Source organism: Eubalaena glacialis, chromosome 1 (assembly GCF_028564815.1).
Source record: "Eubalaena glacialis isolate mEubGla1 chromosome 1, mEubGla1.1.hap2.+ XY, whole genome shotgun sequence".
Classification (NCBI taxonomy): Eukaryota; Metazoa; Chordata; class Mammalia; order Artiodactyla; family Balaenidae; genus Eubalaena; species Eubalaena glacialis.
Window position 1 is genome coordinate 20,831,765 of NC_083716.1, and position 16,869 is coordinate 20,848,633.

Below are 16,869 nucleotides of genomic sequence, written 5' to 3' on the forward strand. Positions count from 1 at the left end.
AAGACTTCTGTGTATGTCTGGCTCCTGGAGAGATTTTCTTTACATTCCAAAGGGTTGGAGTTAGCAATCAGGCCCATTACATTTCCAAGTAGACCCTTTCAGGAGGGGAGAGTTATAGCTTCCTCCCACTCCCCACCTTTGTAAGCAGAGAAAAATCATTTCTTCCTTATCTTTCTTCTATGGAGTGTCTGGCCACTCATGTAGGAAAAATGTTCAGTGGCTCTCCTCTTGTCACCCCAGGAGGAAGGACTGGGGGAAGAAGTGGGAGAGGGAGAGGCAGCACACTTATTATTTACTGTGAAGTAATTAATAAAAAAAAAATCTGTCTCTGATCCAGAACACCTTGTGTGTGCGTTCAGGGTAAAGTTAATGAAGATGAATATTAAAAACCCAACAGGAGGAAAGGAAGGTTTTTGTCACAGAATGGCAGTGAAACTAAGGCAATTTTAATTGGATTAAGTTTCCTTCAGCTAAGCAGTGTGAGACAACCAAGACCTCTAAGGCTAGTTGAGGGTTCTAGTGCCCCATCCAGGGCTGATCTTGGCAAAGATGGGGACAAACAATTGATCGTACAGTATTCCCACACTCTCTTTCTACTGCGCCTCCTTCCTTAGTTCTATCTCCATCCTCCCCTCAACCCTCAGGATCCTGCTGCTTTCTCCCAGGAATTATCACCACTCTATGCCTTGAACTCTGCTGGATGCAATATAATCATTCCCTCTTCCCAGCTAAGTAAGGTTTAAGGGACTTCCCTAGATTACATAGCTAATGAGGGGCCAGCCCCAAGTCTCTGTTATTTTCTGCCTGATCATAAAGTCTGTGTTTTGTCCACATTGTATGCTCTCTTTTTTCATGACACCCTCACAATTAATATTTATTTTCAGAAGAGACTTTGTCTCAGGTGTTTATACCCAATCATGAAATTGTAAAAGGAAAATCAAAATGGAGTCAGTATTGCTAAGAGAACTCTCTAAAATGGAGCTGGGAGGCCACGGAGGAAGTGTGACATGTACGTCTCAGCTCCGATGGAATTTGAACTTGAACCACTTACTGTCGTGACACAGGCATCCAGAAAGGACATCTGCACAATATTCCAGAATCTCAAGATACTTACTGGACCCTTCCCCTACATAACTCGTGATAGGCTGTCCCATAAGGACAAATATTTCCTTTCCTGTGTTAGAGTCAATCATAATTCTTACCAGGCAACTTTAATAAACCTGTGGCTTTTGCGTTTATAAGCCCTTGCCTCTTTGTCTTCCCTAGAACACACGTTTGGTTTTACCCGAATCTGTGTCTCCTGAATTGGAATTCTTAAGACCCCAAATAAAGCTATTTATTCTTTGCATACTTGATACTGATTATTGTTTGACAAAATTCGGTAAATGTTTTCCTCTTCTTAAGGGTATTAATTTTAAGTCTTCTATCTCAAAGTTAAATGAAAGTTTTGACTCCTTGGTTTAGATATTTTAAACATTAGAGAAGGATGATTTAGGTGCTTGGGCTCAGTAGGTCTTTTCCAGCTGTCTGAAGTGTCTTCACATAGGTAACTCCTTCTTTCATTTTATACAGTTTTATTAGGTTTGTTATAACAATCAAAGAGATAGGGAGGCTTGCAGTGGGCTTGTCTTTTTCCATAAAGAAAGATCTTTTACATATTTTGTCACCTATACAGGGTTGAAAAGCTTTGAGTCAATTGCAATGGCTATTTGTTTTTTTATTCAAATAACACATAGACACCCAGAGTTGATTTTGCTCCAGATTTGAATAATCACTTTCTTTTGTGCAAACCAAGGGTCTCCAAATAATCTTGCTCAGGTGGGTTCTAAAATTTTTCATTTGGATGAAAGCTCTTAACCTTTCCTTAGAGGCAAAATTACAAATGACAAACATGACAAAAATTCCCAGTTTATCCAGGAAATTCCCAGTTTAATCTTTGTTTGGCCCAGCATCCTGTGCTATTAGCATCCCCTTTCTCTATCAGAAGGGTTCCAGTTCAGCTGAATTGTATTACCAATCAACATATCTTTTTTCCGTGTTCTCCAGTAATTCCCCAAAGCCCCAAACAATCATGGTTTTGCAATACATTCTAGGAAGAGATTTGGAGTCATAACAGAAAGTATCTCTTTTCCTGCTTGCTGTAGTTAGATTCTCCTGCCAACACAGATATTTTCATATACTCAGAAGCCTACTAAATATGATATTTGCCTTATTGCTTTATAATGCAGAGTGTGCTGATGGGGCCAGCAGAAATAAAATAAAAATAAAGCTCAATTGCATATCCAAATGGATTCCTACTTCCAGGAATCATGGTAGCCAAACATTATGTGGCTATAAAGAGCAAAATGGTTGAAAACAACACACCAGACCATTCATGCTTTCCAGGTTGCTAAGTGTGGCTGCCTCTCCCTGGAGTGGGAGCCCTCATTTCTCCCCACAAGAGCAGGGAGGCTCAAGCAATAATTTCAACAACGAAGCAGGGTCTGCAAATGTTGTTTCTTAAGAAGACAGCATTGTGTTTAAGAGAAAGGGCTTAGAAATGACTCAGATCCAGGTTTGAATCTTGTGACTAGAAATAATTTCTAAATAATAATTTGCACCTCAGTTTCCTAATATCTATGAAGTAGACAATAACTCCTCTCTTCTAGAGTTGTTTTGAGATAGTGAACACAGAGTGTCAAATGTATCTGACAGCTAGTAGAAGCTTAATGAGCTCTTGAGTTTGGGACTGCAGCCCTCTGTTGCCGCTGTCCTTACTCCTTGCTTTTCATTTTCTTTTCTGGTTTTAGCCATGTCCGGGCTACCCATAGACTTTTTTGCTGTGTGTAGCTTCAAAGAATAGGTGGAGCTCTTTGAAAAAGTCTGTGTTTATACACTGTGTACTAATGCAGCCTCTCTGCTTCTTTTTCATTTGGTGCCTCATTTTGAATGCTTAGCACAATTTATTGGGTATTTTCAACTTTCTTGATTTATGGGAGGGGGGTGTGTATGTATTTTCTATTCAGCAGTCATGCTTCAAATATTTGTCTCATGCAGAAAAGAATGGCAGTATTATATACCTGCAGCCCTTCAGTTTGTTTGTTCTTTGCTTCTCATCTGAAAAATGCCTCAGACCTTCTCCTTATCCCCCTTTGTTTGGAATGCAAGCAAGCTTATATCTGTGATCATCACTATAACTACCAAACTGAGTTTTAGAACATTTTGTTACTGTTTTGGGAAGCACTGGGAGGCTGGATTTAGAAATCAGGGGCTCTCCTTGGGCAGGAATGGAGGCCCTATGAGTCTCTCTTTGGAACATAACTATATATCCAAGCATCCCTGTACCTGAAACTGTAGACAAATGGAGTGAGAAGTGTCTGAGGAAGGAGGCAGCGAAATGATGAACCCAGTCAGAGGGGTGACCCCTTTGGGTAAAGGTGTTAAATATTGGTGGCTTGGGGAAAAGAATGGTAAAGAAAAATTGAGATAAGAAAGAGCTCTCCGAATATCTTACCGCTCCCCACCCCCCCAAAAAAGGTGCCAAAAGGCAGAGAGAAATAGGTTAGCGAGAATGATTAGGAGAAAGTTCAAAATGTGGCAGGCTAGGGGATAGGTAATATATTGGAGTCTTGCTATAACACAATCTAGTTCAGAGCAAAATTCAAGACAGTGTAAGTTTTTTTGTAAATCCAAAGGTGAGGGAATTAGCATACTAGTGTATGGAACATAGAATAGATTTGTGTTTATATTTCTATTTCTGGACTCAGAAAGATGAGAGTTGACATCCCAGCTCTGCTGCTTTCTGCTTGAGTAACTGTGTGGGCAAGTTAATCCTAATTAGTCTTGGTTTTCTCATCTGTGAAATGGGGATTCTAATAGTTTCTACTTCACAGGATTGTGATGGAAGGAGACAGTGCATGGAAGGCACTTGACACCCGAGTGCTTGGATTATAGAGAATCATTAATTACTTGTAGTTATTATCATTTTAATGACCTTCTGTCCCAAATACTATGACAATGCTTTACATACATTAGCTTATTTAATACCCACCACATGAAAGTAGGTGTTATTGCTAACCCCCTCCATTTTATAGAAAGAAAGGTGGAAGACGTGAAGAAGTTCAATGATTTCTTCAAGACCAGATGCCCAGTAAATAGCAGAGCTGAACTGCATCTCTAGTCTGCATGCCTCCAAATCCTGTTTCTTTTTCCACCACATCATATGGTATTCAATACAAGATAGTTAAGTTTATAGTATACTGATAACTCCAATTATGACTGTTTTCTAAATAGAATATATCATCAATATAGGTAGAAAATTTTAAAAATGCAAGAAAACAATACAGCACTGTAAGTGCTGGGCATATTTAAATGAAACAAGCTCTAATGACATCTCTTTATTATACATATTGCCATGCTAATGCACAAAGATACCCTCTTCAAAAGGTGTAATGTATTGAATACCCATTTCTTTTACAATTGTCCTTTCTCTTAAGACAGAAGAACTGTGAAAGGATCCTAAAAATTCTCTGCTTGTTCATGTTTTCTAGTAGACAGATGCTCATCTATATGACTCAGAACAGCCAGTATTCCTATCTCCGTAAACCATTAGGGATGAAGTTTCACTTAATTCTTATAAATGGTATTTACTTAATATACGAATCTATAATTGGTTTCTCAACATGAAGTACCTTAAAAGGAGTTTTCATACATATCAATTCTTTTCATATTCATTCATTGTTTCAACAAATATTTAGTAAATGCGTAATTCCTTTCAGTAACTATTCTAAGTGCTGCAGACAGAACAGTGAATAAAAAATAAAACAAAACATGCACAAAAACTCCTCTGCTCTCCTGTAGCTTATATTCCAGTGACAGGAGACAGATAATGAATGGTGGGAACACAATAAATATGTGCATTTTACAATGTGTTAGAAGATACCTGAAATGGGAAAAATAAAGTATAGGGATCAGCAGTGCTTGTTTGTGGGGGTGTCACGTTTATAATGGGTTGTTCAGGAAATGCTGTGTTAAGACGTGGCATTTAAGCCAAGACCTGAGGAAGGCCAAGGAGTGAGCCACGAGGATGTCTGTGGGAGGAACATTATATTCAGAGGGAAGAGGTGGCAGCAGTGTGTATTCCGTCCAGCTTGGTTGGGACTGAATGAGCAAAGAGAAAATTAGTAAGAGCTGCAGTGAGAGATAACAGGTCAGATTGTGTAGGGCATTGTTGCTCATTTTAAAGGCTTTAAGGACATCATTTTACTCTGAGAAACAGGGAGCCCACTGGAGATTTTGGAGCAGAGAAATGACATGATTTGATTTACCCTTCAGAGAATCTTCTGAGCAACTGTGTTCACAGTGGACTTCATTATGCAGCTTTTTCTCACCTCATTGCTTTTCCCACATCTTTTCAGTATTTAGCTGAACCATTTAGATACAGAAAGTTCTTCTGAATTTTACAAGGACAATCTTTTTGAAGAGACAATCTCTTCTCCATTATATATTCTTGCCTCCTTTGTTGAAGATTAATTGACTGTAGGTGTGTTGGTTTATTTTGGGCCTCTCTATTCTATTCCATTGATCCGTATGTCTGTTTTTGTGCCACTACCATGCCGTTTTGATTACTGTAACTTTGTAGTATTGTCTGAAGTCTGGGAGGGTTATGCCTCTAGCTTTGTTCTTTTCCCTCAAGATTGCTTTGGCAATTCTTGCTCTTTTATGATTCCATATAAATTTTAGGATTATTTGTTATAGAACATTTTTAATTAATGTATATTTTCTGTAAATATAATTTATTGTAAAAATTTTGCTCTTTCTTTTTGCTGACTTCTTAAGACTGGAGACTCATTTAATTTCCTCCCTCCCTTTCTCCCTCCCTCCCTTCCTTCCTTCCTTCTTCCCTCCCTCCCTCCCTTCCTTCCTTCCTTCCTTCCTTCTATAGATTTAAATGCCATTGGAGTTACTTTGATGAGATAAGAATTTCAAGATGTGATAATACAACCTGAGTGTGTAGTTTCCTTGGCTTCTGTGCAAGGAATAAACTTTCTGCACAAGCTATCTGCTCTCTTCTTCAAAAATGAGGTCTTCTCTTGCTCCCCACCCTGGAGAAGTCATTCCTATGTGTGAAACAATATTCGAGAAATAAAAATCAAGGTTACTTTGCAACCTTTCTTCCCTTTTTTTGGTGCCAGGTAAAGTTTCTATAATCTTATATTAAAATGAAGCTTTCATCATAATACTATCCTCCCTCCATCATTCTATCCCCATCTGCACTGCAGTTCTCTGACATTTATTTTCTAAACATTTGCTGACTCTGCTCTCCAAGACTTATAGAGGTGGGTGTAAGTGAAAAGATTTACATGGATATGGAAATGACTCTGAGAAGATTTTTGGCACTAAGCGTTTTAAAAATATTTCATCTCAAGTTAAGCTGATTTACTTAAGGTTTTTGGAGAGTCTGCTTGGTTCTATTATAATGGCAATCTTAGACTTATTAGAATAAGTTGAATAGAGTGATGCATTATATAATGACTTGAAATGCCATGAAGATAAACAGCTTTTAAAGAAAAGAACAAAGTTGTTTAAAATTATTCTTAAGCTTTGGGATCAGGGGTAAGAGTATAATTGCTGTCCACATGTAAATACAATTTTTAATTGGAGTAGCATGGACAAAATTAAGGTCACAATTATAATGAATACTCACTGCTAGGAAGATAAGAGATAATTGTTTATGTTTTTGTATCAGCCCTGCTATTGGACATCTGTCTAAAGAGGCCAACCCAATAAAATTCTCTTATTTGACATTGTGTGTGTGTGTGTGTGCACGTGTCTTAGCATATGCTTTAGGTGGACTGAACCCTGATTATTATGGCAACCTCTCAAGACTACTGATATCCCAGCTATTGTAGACACACAGAAATACTATCTGAGACTTCTTTTTCTTTGTCCCTCTTGAGACTGATTAATCATTTCTAGCATGAAATGCCTGGGTTTGCAAGCACTGAGATAATGGTAGTATCTGATTTTACTATCACTGTCTAACACCTACTCTGCTTTACTAAGTCCCCAATTATGTGATGGTGTTCAGCATTTTCATGAGGGACTTCAACTGACACAATGTTACTGATCTTACCTGATTCCAATTTTTTAATGAAAAAGGAAGAAACCTTTTGATAACACCAGCATCAAAGTCTCAGAATTTTGGAGAAGATAGTGAACTTTTAGAAAACAGACTTCAAAATACCAATTTTATGTTCGGAATCATTAAAGATTATTGTGTTTCTGTTTGTGCATGTATGTGGGTTCATCTTCAAGCCTTCAGTGAAAGTGAGACCGTGTATTTTCTTCTGATGTATCAAATGATTTGAAAACCCTTCCAGTAAATGACATAAAACAATATAATGAAATAATTTAGTACCTTGAGGTCTTTTCCTCCCTTTGCTTTAAACTATCTGGTTTACTTCTCCATTGAGCATGGATTCCACACTTGAAAAGCAATAACAGAGTAGAGTTTAAGGGTGAAGACCCTGGGGCCAGGTGACCTGGGTTCAAATCTCAGTTCTGTCCTTTAGTTGCTCTATGACACTGAATAAGTCAGTTATTTCTCTGTGCTTTTGTTTATTTAGCTGTAAAAAATGGATAATAATCTTATTTCCCCCATAATGTTGTTTTGAAGGCAAAATGAGTTAATATGCAAAAAGAGTTTAGAACACTGCCTGGCACAGGATGAGTACCCTATAAGTGGTGTTAGCTATTATTATTATTATTCTGCCATAACCATCTGCAGTAAATATGTGTTGTTTATGACAGCCAAGCATCCCTTTTTCTTCACTTTGGGAAAATCTCTTTAATTTTCTTTGGGAACCACGCCTTCTGCATAGTGTCTGGTCTGGCTTGGACTCTTGCGCATGGTGGCAATACCACCATTAGAGTCAAGTAAGAGGGATCTATGCCTCAGGAGCCCCCAAACTCTAGAATCCTCTATGGTGCCTAGGATCAGCGAACATGGCAATACCATTCAGACAAGGTCTGAACCAATGTGTGATTCATAAAAGAAAAATTTGATAAACTGTACTCCATCAAAATTAAAAATGTTAATTATGCAAAAGATTGTATGAAGAGATGAAAAGATAGTCTACAGACTAGGAGAAATATTTGAAAACCATATATCTTAAAATAGATTTTAACCAGAATATATAAATGACTTTCAAAAATAAAAAATTAAAAAACAAATTTAAAAAAGGGACTAGTGTCATGAACACATACCTCCACAAAGAGGATATAAAGAAGACAAATAAGCACATGAAAAGGTGTTTAAAGTCATTAGCCATTTAAAATTAAAATCATGATGAGATACTACTATACATCTAATAGAAAGGCTAAAACAAAACATTGAATACCAACAACTAACAAGGAATGTATAACAACTGGAACTCTTCATAGATTGCTGGTGGGAATGGAAACTGGTACAGCCACTCCGAAAAATGGTTTGGCATTGTTTTGTAAAGTTAACCGTACTTCAGAGCTCAGCAATCCTGCTTTTGGGAATGTATCTTAGAAAAATGAAAATATATGTTCACAGAAAAATCTCTACATGGATATTTATAACTGCTCTATTAGTAATACATCCGAACTGAAAACAAACCCAATGTCCTATAACAGAAAAACAAACCAAATGTCCTATAGTAGGTAAATGGACATCCACACAATGGAACACTCAACAATATACCAAAACAGAATTGTGATACACACAACTCGTATGAGTCTCAAAGACATTGTAGTGAGTGAAAGAACCTGATATCCAAAGGTTACTGCTGATTGATTACACTCACATAACATTCAAAAATGATGAAGCTGTAGGTATGGAGAATATAGCAGTTATTTCCAGTGGTTATGACTGAGAAAACAGCATGAATATAAAGGGATAATACAATAATTTTTTGGAGTAAATGGACTTTCTATGCAATGACTATTGTGGTTTTTACATGGACCTATAAACATATGTTAAAATTCACAGAACTGTATGGTGCCAAGTCAATTTTCTTGTATAAATTTAAAAAATAAAATAAAGACATTGTTAAGTAAATAAAAAGATAAGACATAAACTGAGAGAAAATATTTTCAAAACACATGTCTATTAAAGGTCATGTGTCTAGAATATATTAAAACTTCTCAAAAATTTATAATATGAAATATTCAAACTAATTTAAAAATAAGATGGAACAATGTTTCCACAAAGAATACAAATATGCACATGAAAAGGTTCTCAGCATCATTCATGATTAAGAAATTTCTATTTGAATGGCTTTTAAAAAAGCTCACAGTGCTATGTACTTGTGACTATGCAGAGTTTAGACAACTCATACATTGCTGGTGGGAATATAAAATGTGTTAGTCACTCTGGAAAATAGGTTTATAGAATATATATATATATATAAAGTTAAGTAGCACTAACCAATATGACCCAGTAATTCCATTCCTAGGTTTTTTATCTGAAAAATAAAAACTTATGTTCACACTGGCTGACAGGGTCTTGGTGCTCTGGCTGGTGTCAGGCCCGAGCCTCTTAGGTGGGAGAGCCAAGTTCAGGACATTGGTCCACCAGAGACCTCCTGGCTCCATGTAATATCAAATGGCAAAAGCTCTCCCAGAGATCTCAATGTCAATGCTAAGACCCAGCTCCACTTAACAACCAGCAAGCTACAGTGCTGGACACCCCATGCCACACAACTACCAAGGCAGAAACACAACCCGACCCATTAGCAAAGAGGCTGCCTAAAATCATAATAAGTTCACAGACAGCCCAAAACACACCACCAGAAATGGTCCTGCCCACCAGAAAGACAAGATCCAGCCTCATCCACCAGAACACAGGCACCAGTCCCCTCCACCAGGAAGCCTACACTCCCACTTAACCAACCTTACCCACTGGGGGCAGACACCAAAAACAACCGGAAATACGAACCTGCAGCCTGAGAAAAGGAGACCCCAAACACAGCAAGTTAAGGAAAATGAGAAGACAGAGAAATACACAGCAGATGAAGGAGCAAAGTAAAAACCCACCAGACCAAAAAAATGAAGAGGAAATAGGCAGTCTACCTGAAAAAGAATTCAGAGTAATGAGAGTAAAGATGATCCAAAATCTTGGAGAAAATAAAAGAAACGTTTAACAAGGACCTAGAAGAATTAAAGAGCAAATAAACAATGATGAACAACACAATAAATGAAATTAAAAATTCTCTAGAAGGAATCAATAGCAGAGTAACTGAGGCAGAAGAACGGATAAGTGACCTGGAAGATAAAATAGTGGAAATAACTGCCACAGAGCAGAATAAAGAAAAAAGAATGAAAAGAATTGAGGACAGTCTCAGAGACCTCTGGGACAACATTAAATGCACCAACATTCGAATTATAGGGGTCCCAGAAAAGAAGAGAAAAAGAAAGGGACTGAGAAAATATTTGAAGAGATTACAGTTGAAAATTTCCCTAATATGGGAAAGGAAATAGTTAGTCAAGTCCAGGAAGCACAGAGAGTCCCATACAGGATAAATCCAAGGAGAAACATGCCAAGACACATATTAACCAAACTATCAAAAATTAAATATAAAGAAAAAATATTAAAAGCAGCAAGGGAAAAGCAACAAATAACATACAAGGGAATCCCCGTAAGGTTAACAGCTGATTTCTCAGCAGAAACTCTGCAAGCCAGAAGGGTGTGGCAGGACATATTTAAAGTGATGAAACGGAAAAACCTACAACCAAGATTACTCTACCCAGCAAGGATCTCATTCAGATTCAACGGAGAAATGAAAACCTTTACAGACAAGCAAAAGCTAAGAGAATTCAGCACCACCAAACCAGCTTTACAACAAATGCTAAAGGAACTTCTCTAGGCAGAAACACAAGAGAAGGAAAAGACCTACAATAACAAACCCAGAACAATTAAGAACATGGTAATAGGAACATACATATCGATAATTACCTTCAATGTAAATGGATTAAATGCTCCAACCAAAAGACATAGACTGGCTGAATGGATACAAAAACAAGACCATATATATGCTGTCTACAAGGGACTGACTTCAGACCTAGGGACACATACAGACAGAAAGTGAGGGGATGGAAAAAGATACTCCATGCAACTGGAAATCAAAAGAAAGCTGGAGTAGCAATTCTCATATCAGACAAAACAGACTTTAAAATAAAGACTATTACAAGAGACAAAGAAGGACACTACGTAATGATCAAGGGATCGATCCAAGAAGAATATATAACAATTGTAAATATTTATGCACCCAACATAGGAGCACCTCAATACACAAGGCAAATGCTAACAGCCGTAAAAGGGGAAATTGACAGTAACACAATCATAGTAGGGGACTTTAACACCCCACTTTCACCAATGGACAGATCATCCAAAATGAAAATAAATAAGGAAACACAAGCTTTAAATGATACATTAAATAAGATGGACCTAATTGATATTTATAGGACATTCCATCCCAAAACAACAGAATACACTTTCTTCTCAAGTGCTCATGGAACATTCTCCAGGATAGATCATATCTTGGGTCACAAATCAAGCCTTGCTAAATTTAACAAAATTGAAATCATGTCAAGTATATTTTCCAACCACAACGCTAGGAGACTAGATATCAATTACAGGAAAAAAACTGTAAAAAATACAAACACATGGAAGCTAAAAATATACACTACTAAATAACCAAGAGATCACTGAAGAAATCAAAGAGGATATCAAAAAATACCTAAAACAAATGACAATGAAAACATGACGACCCAAAACCTATGAGATGCAGCAAAAGCAGTTCTAAGAGGGAAGTTTATAGCAATACAATCCTACCTCAAAAACAAGAAACATCTCAAATAAACAACCTAACCTTACACCTAAAGCAATTAGAGAAAGAAGATTAAAAAAACTCCGAAGTTAGCAGAAGGAAAGAAATCATAAAGATCACATCAGAAATAAATGATAAAGAAATGAAGGAAACAATAGCAAAGATCAATAAAACTAAAAGCTGGTTCTTTGAGAAGCTAAAACAAATTGACAAACCATTAGCTAGACTCTTCAAGAAAAAAAGGGAGAAGACTCAAATCAATAGAATTAGAAATGAAAAAGGAGAAGTAACAACTAACACTGCAGAAATACAAAGGATCATGAGCGATTACTACAAGCAAGTATATACCAATAAAATGGACAACCTGGAAGAAATGGGCAAATTCTGAGAAAAGCACAACTTTCTGAGAGTGAACCAGGAAGAAATAGAAAATATAAACAGACCAATCACAAGCACTGAAATTGAGACTGTGATTAAAAATCTTCCAACAAACAAACGTCCAGGACCAGATGGCTTCACAGGTGAATTCTATCAAACATTTAGAGAAGAACTAACACCTATCCTTCTCAAACTCTTCCAAAATATTGCAGAGGGAGGAACACTCCCAACTCACTCTACGAGGCCACCATCACCCTGATAACCAAAACCAGACCAAGGTGTCACAAAAAAAGAAACCTACAGGCCAATATCGCTGATGAACATAGATGCAAAAATCCTCAACAAAACACTAGCAAACAGAATCCAACAGCACATTAAAAGGATCATACACCATGATCAAGTAGGGTTTATCCCAGGAATGCAAGGATTCTTCAGTATATGCAAATCAATCAATATGATACACCATATTAACAAGCTGAAGGATAAAAACCATATGATCGTCTCAGTAGATGCAGAAAAAGCTTTTGACAAAATTCAACACCCATTTATGAAAAACACCCTCCAGAAAGTAGGCATAGAGGGGACTTACCTCAACATAATAAAGGCGATATATGACAAACCCACAGCCAACATCATCCTCAATGGTGAAAAACTGAAACCATTTCCACTAAGATCAGGAACAAGACAAGGTTGCCCACTCTCACCACTCTTATTCAACATAGTTTTGGAATTTTGAGCTACAGCAAGGAGAGAAGAGAAAGAAATAAAAGGAATCCAGATCGGAGAAGAAAAAGTAAAACTGTCTCTATTTGCAGAGGACATGATACTATACAGTGAGAATCCTAAAGATGCTACCAGAAAACTACTAGAGCTAATAAATGAATTCGGTAAAGTAGCAGGATACAAAATTAATGCACAGAAATCTCTTGCATTCCTATACACTAATGATGAAAAATGTGAAAGAGAAATTAAGGAAAAACACCCATTTACCATTGTAAGAAAAAGAGTAAAATACCTAGGAATAAACCTACCTAAGAAGACAAAAGACCTGTACGCAGAAAATTATAAGACACTGATGAAAGAAATTAAAGATGATATAAACAGATGGAGAGACATACCATGTTCCTGGATTGGAAGAATCAACATTGTGAGAATGACTATACTACCCAAAGCAATCTACAGATTCAATGCAATCCCTATCAAACTACCAATGGAATTTTTCACAGAACTAGAACAAAAAATTTCACAATTTGTATGGAAACACAAAAGACTTCAAATAGCGAAAGCAATCTTGAGAAAGAAAAATAGAGCTGGAGGAATCAGGCTCTGTGACTTCAGACTATACTACAAAGCTACAGTAATCAAGACAGTATGGTACTGGCACAAAAATAGAAATATAGATCAATGGAACAGGATAGAAAGCCCAGAGATAAACCGACGTACATATGGTCACCTTATCTTTGATAAAGGAGTCAAGAATATACAATGGAGAAAAGATATCCTCTTCAATAAATGGTGCTGGGAAAACTGGACAGCTACATGTGAAAGAATGAAATTAGAACACTCCCTAACACCATACACAAAAATAAGCCCAAAATTGATTAAAGATCTAAATGTAAGTCCAGACACTCTAAAACTCTTAGAGGAAAACATAGGCAGAACACTCTATGACATAAATCACAGCAAGATCTTTTTTGACCCACCTCCTAGAGAAAGGGAAATAAAAACAAAAATAAACAAATGGGACCTAATGAAATTTGAAGCTTTTGCACAGCAAAGGAAACCATAAACAAGATGAAAAGGCAACCCTCAGAAAGGGAGAATATATTTGCAAATGAAGCAACTGACAAAGGATTGATCTCCAAAATATACAAGCAGCTCATGCAACTTCATATCAAAAAAACAAACAACCCAATCCAAAAATGAGCAGAAGAGCTAAACAGATATTTTTCCAAAGAAGATATACAGATTGCCAACAAAGACGTGAAAGTATGCTCAACATCACTAATCATTAGAGAAATGCAAATCAAAACTACAATGAGATATCACCTCACACTGGTCAAAATGGCCATCATCGATAAATCTACAAACAATAAATGCTGGAGAGGGTGTGGAGAAAAGGGAACCCTCTTGCACTGTTGGTGGGAATGTAAATTGATACCGCCACCATGGAGAACAGTATGGAGGTTCCTTAAAACAGTAAAAATAGAACTACCATACGACCCAGCAATCCCACTACTGGGCATATACCCTGAGAAAACTGCAATTCTAAAAGAGTCATGTACCACAATGTTCATTGCGGCTCTAATTACAATAGCCAGGACATGGAAGCAGCCTAAGTGTCCATCGACAGATGAATGGATAGAGAAGTTGTAGCACATGTATACGATGGAATATTACTCAGCCATAAAAGGAAATGAAATTGAGTTATTTGTAGTGAGGTGGATGGAGTTAGAGTCTGTCATACAGAGTGAAATAAGTCAGAAAGAGAAAAACAAATACCGTATGCTAACACATATATATGGAATCTAAAAAAAAAATAAAATGGTTCTGAAGAACCTAGGGGCAGAAAGGAATAAAGACGCAGACGTAGAGAATGGATTCTTGAGGACATGGTTAGAGGGGAAGGGTTAGATGGGATGAAGTGAGAGAGTGGCATTGACATATATACCCTACCAAATGTAAAATAGATAGCTAGTGGGAAGCAGCCACATAGCACAGGGAGATCAGCTCATGCTTTGTGTCCACCTAGAAGGGTGGGATAGGGAGGGTGGGAGGGAGACGCAAGAGGGAGGAGATATGGGGGTATATGTATACGTATAACTGATTCACTTTGTTATAAAGCAGAAACTAACACACCATTGTAAAGCAATTATACTCCAATAAAGATGTAAAAAAAAAATTTATAGGTGGAAAAACTAAAAAAAAAAAAAAAAGAACTTATGTTCACATGAACACCTGGGCATCAATGTTTATTTCAGCTATGTTAATAACCAGCCACAATTTCAACTTGTGAATGGATAAACGAGCTGAGGCACACCCTTGCAATTGGATACTGTTTAGCAATAAGAAGCATGCTACTTATACAAATAATGATATGGTTGTCTCAAATGTATTATGCTAAATTGCAAAAGCCAGATTCAAAAGGCTACTACATTCTGTATGATTGCATTTATATGACATTCTGGAAAAAGCAAACATACAGGAAGAAAAACCTACCAGTGCTTGCCAGGGACTAGGGTGTGAGGGGAATGTTTGATTATAAAAGAGAAAAGGGAACTTGACAGTGTGATGTAAAGCTCTGTACTGTGACTGTACTGATGGTTATACAGCGATACGCATTCATTAAGCTTACAGAACTGTACACTAAAAGGGATGCATTTTCTAGATTTAAATGATATCTTAATAATCTGAGTTAAAATATAAGGTTACAGAGGTGGTAGGATATTCACAATTGATGAAACCGGGCAATGGGCATTTGAGGGCTTGTTACAGGATCGTCTTTATTTTGCATATATTTGAAAAGTAAAAAGCAAACAAAAATCAAGAAGGCTAACACCTATTGCTGGCAGGAATCTGAGTAAAAGGATGCTCCTAAACTGCTGATGAACATGTAAATTGTCACAGATTTTTTTTTAAAGCAATCTTGTAACAGCTGTTAGAACTTGAAACTACATAAACCCTTTCTCCCAGAAGACCCACCATCTGAATCTCTCTCACAAAAATAAGAGGTCCAGGTTTTTAAAGGTATATGTACATGGATGTTTATTATAGCATTGTACTTAGTGGCAGGCAACTGAACACAGTGAGTGTGTGCTCTAAATGGAGCGCTCCCAAAACACTCCCTTGTGATATCCCTTTATAGTTACCCACTTGTCCCAATGGCACAGCAACTTACTTAATTACAGAACAGCTGCACTTTGGAATATTATGCAGATAATAAAAAATAATGAATCAGAGTATTAGTTTACAAATCTAATAAATGACGAAGTTGTGTTTCAAACCTAACTCTGCCTGACTCCAGTGTCTGTATACTTAACCTCTATGTGCTACTACATTTTTAAATTTTCCCAGTTTTTTCCATGGTATGTTCTTCCTGGCCTTCACTTTATCTCATTTAGGTGGTAAGGAGCTGAGTTTAGGGTTTGGGGCTAGAATAAAAGGCGGTTGGGGTAGCTGAGCTTTTTCTTGGAAGCGGCAGTCCTCACTGCTCATCTGGGCAACACCAGCTTACAGGCACACTGCAGTGAGATTCGAGAACAAAGCTGCAGATGTTGCTCTGTACCCACCTTTGTCCCCCTATGCTCCTGGGGACATTGTGACCGTGGACCCAGCTGCTTAGAGGTCCTGGTGCTCAGCCATCTCTCCCTTTTTCCTTGTACTCTGTGACATGAGAAACCACTGGCTTTATTATAGAGGATGGAGATACATGCTCTGGGGACTGCAGTTTGTGGGACCAAGTCCAGTATGGGGGGGTCGTGTTCTTGCCTTAGGAGAGGTTTGTAGTGGTGACCAGTTCAACTGCAGTCTCATGATTCCATTTCTGTGATGTAGAAAACTAATCCATGTTGTTGGAAGCCAAGATACTGGTAACTCTTCTAGGCTAACACTCTGCAAGGGCATGAGGGTGGCTTTTGGGGAGCAGATAATGGTT

The 16,869-nt window shown here is 37.4% G+C and overlaps 1 pseudogene; it reads left to right on the top strand.

The window, feature by feature from the left end:
- Positions 1 to 16,557, top strand: part of LOC133090999 (tigger transposable element-derived protein 1-like) — a 38,695-nt pseudogene extending 22,138 nt beyond the window's left edge.
- Positions 16,558 to 16,869: the final 312 nt, after the last annotated feature.